Consider the following 7,973-nt stretch of genomic DNA (forward strand, 5'->3'; position numbering starts at 1 on the left):
CTGAACCCCCCTCCCACTTCCCTCCTCCCTTTATCCTCCCTCTGGGTCATCCAAGCACACTAGCCCCAAGCATCCTGTAACATGCATCGACCCTGAACTGGCGATTCGTTTCACATATGATAATACACATGTTTCAGTGCCATTCTCCCAAATCATCCCACCCTCACCCTCTCCCACAGAGTCCCCAAAACTGTTGTATACATCTGTGTCTATTTTACTGTCTCGTATACAGAGTTATCATTTGCATCTTTCTAAATTCCATATATATGTGTTAGTATACTGTACTGTTTTTTTTCTTTCTGGCTTATTTCACTCTGTATAATAGGCTCTAGTTTCATCCACCTCATTAGAATTGGTTCAATGCATTCTTTTTAATGGCTGAGTAATACTCCATTGTGTATATGTACCAAAGCTTTCTTATCCATTCGTCTGCAGATGGACACCTAGGTTGCTTCCATGTCCTGACTATTATAAACAGTGCTGCGATGAACATTGGAGTGCACGTGTCTCTTTCAATTCTGGTTTCCTCGGTGTGTATGCCCCAGAGTGCGATTGCTTGATCATATGGCAGTTCTATTTCCAGTTTTTTGAGGAATCTCCACACTGTTCTCCATAGTGGCTGTACTAGTTTGCATTCCCACCAACAGTGTAAGAGGGTTCCCTTCTCTCCACACCCTCTCCAGCATTTATTGCATGTAGACTTTTGGATAGCAGCCATTCTGACTGGTGTGAAATGTTATCTCATTGTGGTTTTGATTTGCTTTCCATATCAGATGTACTCAGTATTCCTTGCCTTCCTGCTCTTTTGGATTGAAATACTAGCACCCTGCCCTAATTGCATTCCTCAGTCCTCATGGCCAGCTCCTGTCTCTAGTTCCACCTGAACTTTAATAAGAGTGTGAAGTTTGATACTATTGCATTCTGTTTTGTAACCATGTTTTAGTTTTATACAGTTTCCTGAGCACAAATTCTAAAAGTTGGATACCAAGAGGCCCACATTACATCACTATTATTTAAATGTGTTCCCTGTACAGATAGCAGCATGCTGGGATTAGAGATATCAATGGAGGTCAGTGTCTCACAATTTCTTTTCACAATAACATATCAAAGGGGTCTTCAGGACCCAAAGCCACAGACAGGTTCCTTTCTAAACAATTGTTTTTTATCTGATTATCAAAGTAATGCTTATTTAGACAAAATTGTGAAAAATAAAAATGTAAAGAAAAAAAAATCCACTCCATAAAGGTATACAAAAATCTTAACCCAAGTTATTTATTAATTTTTTTTTCTCCACTGAAATGTCAGATGAATGAATCTCACTGGTCAATCCAATCTAGCTTCAGAACTCACTCAGCAAGGAAGTGGGGTCCTTGGGGTGTTCTCTGGGAGGTATTCTCTATTGTTATAAGTGTACCTTACAGAGGCTACTTTCCCAAAGTCTACAGCTGCCCTCGTTGTCCAGTTCCATACGCTTTGGAAAGATAAAAATTTTTTGACCAAGTCCCTAAACACTGTTGTTCATATCAACATTTCCTGTCCTGTCATCAAATTTCTTCCCCTTTCTTGCTGTCTTAGAAAATGAGTGCTCATCTTTCACTGTGCCAGGCATTATCAAAATTATTCTGCTAACTCGTTATATTTGAGGAGTGAGAAGGTGACATATTAAGTCATTCACTGGAAGGACCAGGTATAAGTGGGTCGCTCAGGAGCAGCCTCCTTGAGGAGCCCTCTCTGCCCCAGTGACTCTGGTGCTCCACCTGCTCCTTCTTTGAAGGAATCTGCTTTACCAGCTGCTTCCTGACCTCCCGTCCCTGTGCCGCCTCATCCACTTGCTTTCTATGGTCTCCCCAACAAATCTCTCAAAACAGGTCCTTGAGACCCAGGGATGATAGCCCTTTCTGTCTCTGGTCCCCACTCACTCTCTGCAGCTTCCTCCTCATCTTCCTGCCTTTTGTATCTGGTGCTTTGCTGTTGGTGATAGCTCAGGCTGCTAGCCCAGAACACCACACACCGGGCAACTAAAACAACAGAGATTTATTTCTCATGGTTTCAGAGACTGGAAAGCCCATGGTGGAGATGCCAGCAGTCAGTGTCCTGGTTTATAGACGGCTGCCTTCTTGCCATGTGTTCCGGTGCTGACAAGCAAGGTCACCTCTCACTATATCACACTATGAAATACCACTCCTGACAACCCCAGCCTGATTATCCTCCAAAGCAGTGCCCCCATCCCGCCTCCAAGAACCGTCACACTGGGTTTAGGGCTCGGGGAGCACGTTCAGTTCACACACTAACCTCAGGTGGCCTCATCCTCTTCTGCTCCTTTTAGATCACTCCACCGCTCCCTCCCTCTGCCCTCTTCCCACAGCAGCTGATATAATTTTCCTATAAAATGCCAGCTTGCTCTACATGCTTCTCTGTTTTGCTTCCTTTCAGTGATTACGTGGTTCAAACTTAAGCTCTACACAACTGACCCCAAACCCGTGAATTAACTCTAATCATTGTCAACAATTGCAGCTGTTTCTGGACATCCACATTTGGATGTGTTTTGACTCTTGAGGACACAATGACCCAAACTGAACTCATCCTCTTCCCTCCTCCTCCTGCAGTGATACTGGACTTCTGATGCCCTGGTTCAAAACTCAATAATCATTCTTTACACCTTCCCTTGTTCCCTATTTATCAGTGAATTTTTCAGTACTATTCTTTCTGGCACACAATGTTTGATGTTCTTTCTCCTCTTTTCTCTGCCAACTGATGCTTTGGTTCCTTAGTTCTGATTCTAGGAAAAATTCTAGGATAAAGGGTACAGTGCCACGAATGCAGTCTTAAGAGAAACACACATCATTGTGCTGTGATGTAATGAGCTTTCTCATCTTAATCACTTCATTAACCACATACCTGCTCTTTCACTGAGCTCTTTGGAAGCATAAGTCTACATCTTTCCTTAGTCAAACACATGTATTTCCCTTATCATCTGTTTAATAAAACCAAACTCCTAGATCAGTGCTTATACCAGGTGGCAATAGTGGTAAAGAATACAAAGGATTATTAGAGAATACTATCAGCAATTATATGGCAATAAAATGAATAACCTGGAAGAAATGGACAAATTCCTAGAAAAGTACACCTTTCCAAAACTAAATCAGGAAGAAATAGAAAATCTGAACAGACCCATTGCAAGCACGGAACTTGAGGCTGTAATCAGATGGCTTCACAGCTGAATTCTACCAAAACTTCAGAATTCTACCAAAACTTTAGAGAAGAGCTAACACCTATTCTACTCAAACTCTTTCAGAAAATTGCTGAGGAAGGGAAACTTCCAAACTCATTCTATGAGGCCACCATCACACTAATCCCAAAACCTGGTAAAGATCCCACAGAAAAAGAAAACTACAGGCCAATATCACGATGAACATAGATTCAAAAATCCTTAACAAAATTCTAGCAATCAGAATCCAACAACACTTTAAGAAGATCATACATCATGACCAAGTGAGCTTTATCCCAGGAATGCAAGGATTCTTCAATATCCGCAAATCAATCAACATAATACACCACATTAACAAACTGAAAAATAAAATCATATGATTATCTCAATAGATGAAGAGAAAGCCTTCGACAAAATTCAACATCCATTTATGATAAAAACCCTCCAGAAAGTGGAAATAGAAGGGACATACCTCAACATAATAAAAGCTATATATGACAAACCCACAGCAAACATTATCCTCAGTGGTGAAAAACTGAAAGCATTTCCCCTAAAGTCAGGAAGAAGACAAGGGTGCCCACTCTCACCACTACTATTCAACATAGTTCTGAAAGTTTTGACTACAGCGTTCAGAGCAGAAAAAGACATAAAAGGAATCCAAATTGGAAAAGAAGAAGTAAAACGTTCACTGTTCCCTGATGACATGATCCTCTACACAGAAAACCCTAAAGACTCTACCAGAAAGCTACTAGAGCTAATCAATGAATACAGTAAAGTTGCAGGATATAAAATCAACACACAGAAATCCCTTGCATTCCTATACACTAATAATGAGAAAATAGAAAGAGAAATTAAGGAAACTATTCCATTCACTGTTGCAAGGAAAAGTATTAAATACTTAGGAATATATCTACCTAAGGGCTCAGAGGTTAAAGTGTCTGCCTCCAATGTGGGAGACCCGGGTTCGATCCCTGGGTCGGGAAGATCCCCTGGAGAAGGAAACGGTAACCCACTCCAGTATTCTTGCCTGGAGAATCCCATGGACGGAGAAGCCTGGTAGGCTACAGTCCATGGGTTCGCAAAGAGTCGGAAACGACTGAGCGACCGAACAGAATGGAATGGAACGGAAGGAAACAAAAGACTTGTACATAGAAAACTATAAAACACTAGTGAAAGTAATCAAAGAGGACACTAATAGATAGAGAAATATGCCGTGTTTGTGGATTGGAAGAATAAATATTGTAAAAATGAGTATACCACCCAAAGTAATTTATACATTCAATGCAATCCCTATCAAGCTACCAACGACATTTTTCACAGAGCTAGAACAAATATTCTCACAATTTGTATGGAAATACAAAAAACCTCGAATAGCCAAAGTAATCTTGACGAAGAAGAATGGAACTGGGGGAATCAACCTGCCAAACTTCAAGCTCTACTACAAAGCCACAGTCATCAAGACAGTATGGTACTGGCATAAAGACAGAAATATAGATCAATGGAACAAAATAGAAAGCCCAGAGATAAACACACGCACCTATGGACACCTTATCTTTGACAAAGGAGGCAAGAATATAAAATGGAGAAAAGACAGTCTCTTTAACAAGTGGTGCTGGGAAAACTGGTCAGCCACTTGTAAAAGAATGAAACTAGAACACTTCCTAACACCATACACCAAAATAAACTCTAAAGGGATTAGAGAGCTAAATGTAAGGCCAGAAACTATAAAACTCCTAGAGGAGAATGTAAGCAAAACACTCTCTGACATAAATCACAGCAGGATCCTCCAAGACCCACCTCCCAGAATATTGGAAATAAAAGCAAAAATAAACAAATGGGACATAATTAAAATCAAAAGCTTCTGCACAGCAAAAGAAACTCTAAGCAAGGTGAAAAGACAGCCTTCAGAATGGGAGAAAATAATAGCAAATGAAGCAACTGATAAAGGATTAATCTCCAAAATATACAAGAAGCTCCTGCAGCTCATTTCCAGAAAAATGAATGACCCAATCAAAAAATGGGCCAAAGAACTAAACAGACATTTCTCCAAAGAAGACATAAAGATGGCTAACAAACACATGAAAAAATGCTCAACATCCCTCATCATCAGAGAAATGCAAATCAAAACCACAATGAGATACCATTTCACACCAGTCAGAATGGCTGCTATCCAAAAGTCTACATGCAATAAATGCTGGAGAGGGTGTGGAGAGAAGGGAACCCTCTTACACTGTTGGTGGGAATGCAAACTAGTACAGCCACTATGGAGAACAGTGTGGAGATTCCTCAAAAAACTGGAAATAGAACTGCCATATGATCAAGCAATCGCACTCTGGGGCCTACACACCGAGGAAACCAGAATTGAAAGAGACACATGTACTCCAATGTTCATTGCAATACTGTTTATAATAGCCAGGTCATGGCAGCAACCTAGGTGTCCATCTGCAGACGAATGGATAAGAAAGCTTTGGTACATATACACAATGGAGTATTACTCAGCCATTAAAAGGAATGCATTTGAACCAGTTCTAATGAGGTGGATGAAACTAGAGCCTATTATACAGAGTGAAGTAAGCCAGAAAGAAAAACACCAATACAATATACTAAGGCATATATATGGAATTTAGAAAGATGCAAATGATAACCCTGTATACGAGACAGTAAAATAGACACAGATGTATAAAACAGTCTTTGGGACTCTGTGGGAGAGTGTGAGCGTGAGTTGGTTTGGGAGAATGGCATTGAAACATATATATTATCATATGTGAAATGAATCGCCAGTTCAGGGTCGATGCATGTTACAGGATGCTCGGAGCTTGTATGAGGGGATGACCCAGAGGGAGAATAAGGGGAGGAGGGAGGTGGGAGGGGGGTTTGGGAGGGGGAACTCATGTACACCTGGGGCGGATTCATGTCAATGTATGGCAAAACCAACCAATATAATATTGTAAATTAATTAGTCTCCAATAAAAATAATAATAATAAAAAAATTCAACATTCATAAAACTAAGATCATGGCATCCAGTCCCATCACTTCATGGAAAATAGATTGTGAAACAGTGGAAACAGTGGCTGACTTTAATTTTTTTGGCTCCAAAATCACTGCAGGTGATTAGCCTCCAATAAAAACAAAAATTAAAAAAAAAAAAAAAGAATCCACCTGTCACTGCAGAAGATGCAAGAGACAAGGGTTCAATCCCTGGGTCTGGAAGATATCCTAGAGAAGGAAATGGCAACCTATTCTTGCTGGAAAATTCCATGGGCAGAGGAAACTGACAGGCTCCTCCATGGGGCCACAAAATGTCAGATATGACTGAGCATACACACACACGTACAACAGAAATAATTTTTCAGTATTTTATCTAGCTTTTCCCTCTTAATTCCTCACCTGGAATGAAAGATGCTGAAGTGGGGACTTAGCTGCCTGTGCTCTGCTGTATTTCCTACCTTGAATAAAGAGCCTGACACATAGTGTGTATAATATTTTCAGTTTGGTTCAGTTGTGTTCCACTCTTTGCAACCCCACGGACTGCAACATGACAAGCTTCCCTGTCCATCACAACTCCCAGAGATCGCTCAAATTCACGTCCATCCAGTTGGTGATGCCATCCAACAATCGCATCCTCTGTCGCCCCTTTCTCCTCCTGACTTTTATTTTCCCCAATAGCACGGTCTTTTCAAGTGAATCAGTTCTTCTCATCAGGTGGCCAAAGCATTGGAGTTTAAGCGTCAGCATTAGTCCTTCCAAAGAATATTGAGGACTTCTTTCCTTTAGTACTGGTTTGATATCTTGCAGTCCAGAGGACTCTTAAGAGTCTTCTACAACACCACAGTTCAAAACCTTCAATTCTTCGGTGCTCAGCTTTCTTTATGGTCCAACTCTCACATCCATGCATGACTACTGGAAAAACCGTAGCTTTGTCTAGATGGACCTTTGTCAGCAAAGCAATGTTTCAGCTTTTTAAATATGCTGTGTAGGTTGGTCATAATATTTTTTTTTATTTCCAAGAAGCACGTATCTTTTAATTTCATGGCTGCAGTCACCATCTACAGTGATTTTGGAGTCCAAGAGAATGAAGTCTGTCACTGTTTTCATTCTTTCTCCATCTAGTTGGCATGAAGAGATGGGACAAGATGCCATGATCTTTGTTTTTTGAGTGTTGAGTTTTAAGCCAGCTTTTTCACTTTCCTCTTTCACCTTCATCAAGAGGTGCTTTAGCTCCTCTTCATTTTCTGCCATAAGGGTGGTATCATCTGCATATCTGAGGTTGTTATTTCTCCAGGCAATCTTGATTCCAGCTTGTGCTTCATCCAGCCCAGTATTTCATGTGATGTACTGGCTCCAAAATCACTGCAGATGCTGATTGCAGCTATGAAATTAAAAGACGCTTGCTCCTTGGAAGGAAAGTTATGACCAACCTTGATAGTATATTAAAAAGCAGAGACATTACTTTGCCAACCAAGGTCCGTCTAGTCAAGGCAATGGTTTTTCCCCTGGTCATGTATGGATGTGAGAGTTGGACTGTGGAGAAAGCTGATCGCCGAAGAATCGATGCTTTTGAACTGTGGTGTTGGAGAAGACTCTTGAGAGTCCCTTATACTGCAAGGAGATCCAACCAGTCCATTCTAAAGGAGATCAATCCTGGGTGTTCATTGGAGGGACTGATGCTAAAGCTGAAACTGCAATACTTTGGCCACCTCATGCGACGAGTTGACTCACTGGAAAAGACTCTGATGCTGGGAAAGGTTGGGGGCGGGAGGAGAA

The sequence above is a fragment of the Moschus berezovskii genome, chromosome 10 (assembly GCF_049115385.1).
Source record: "Moschus berezovskii isolate FMDL1 chromosome 10, NW_MosBer_1.0, whole genome shotgun sequence".
Lineage (NCBI taxonomy): Eukaryota > Metazoa > Chordata > Mammalia > Artiodactyla > Moschidae > Moschus > Moschus berezovskii.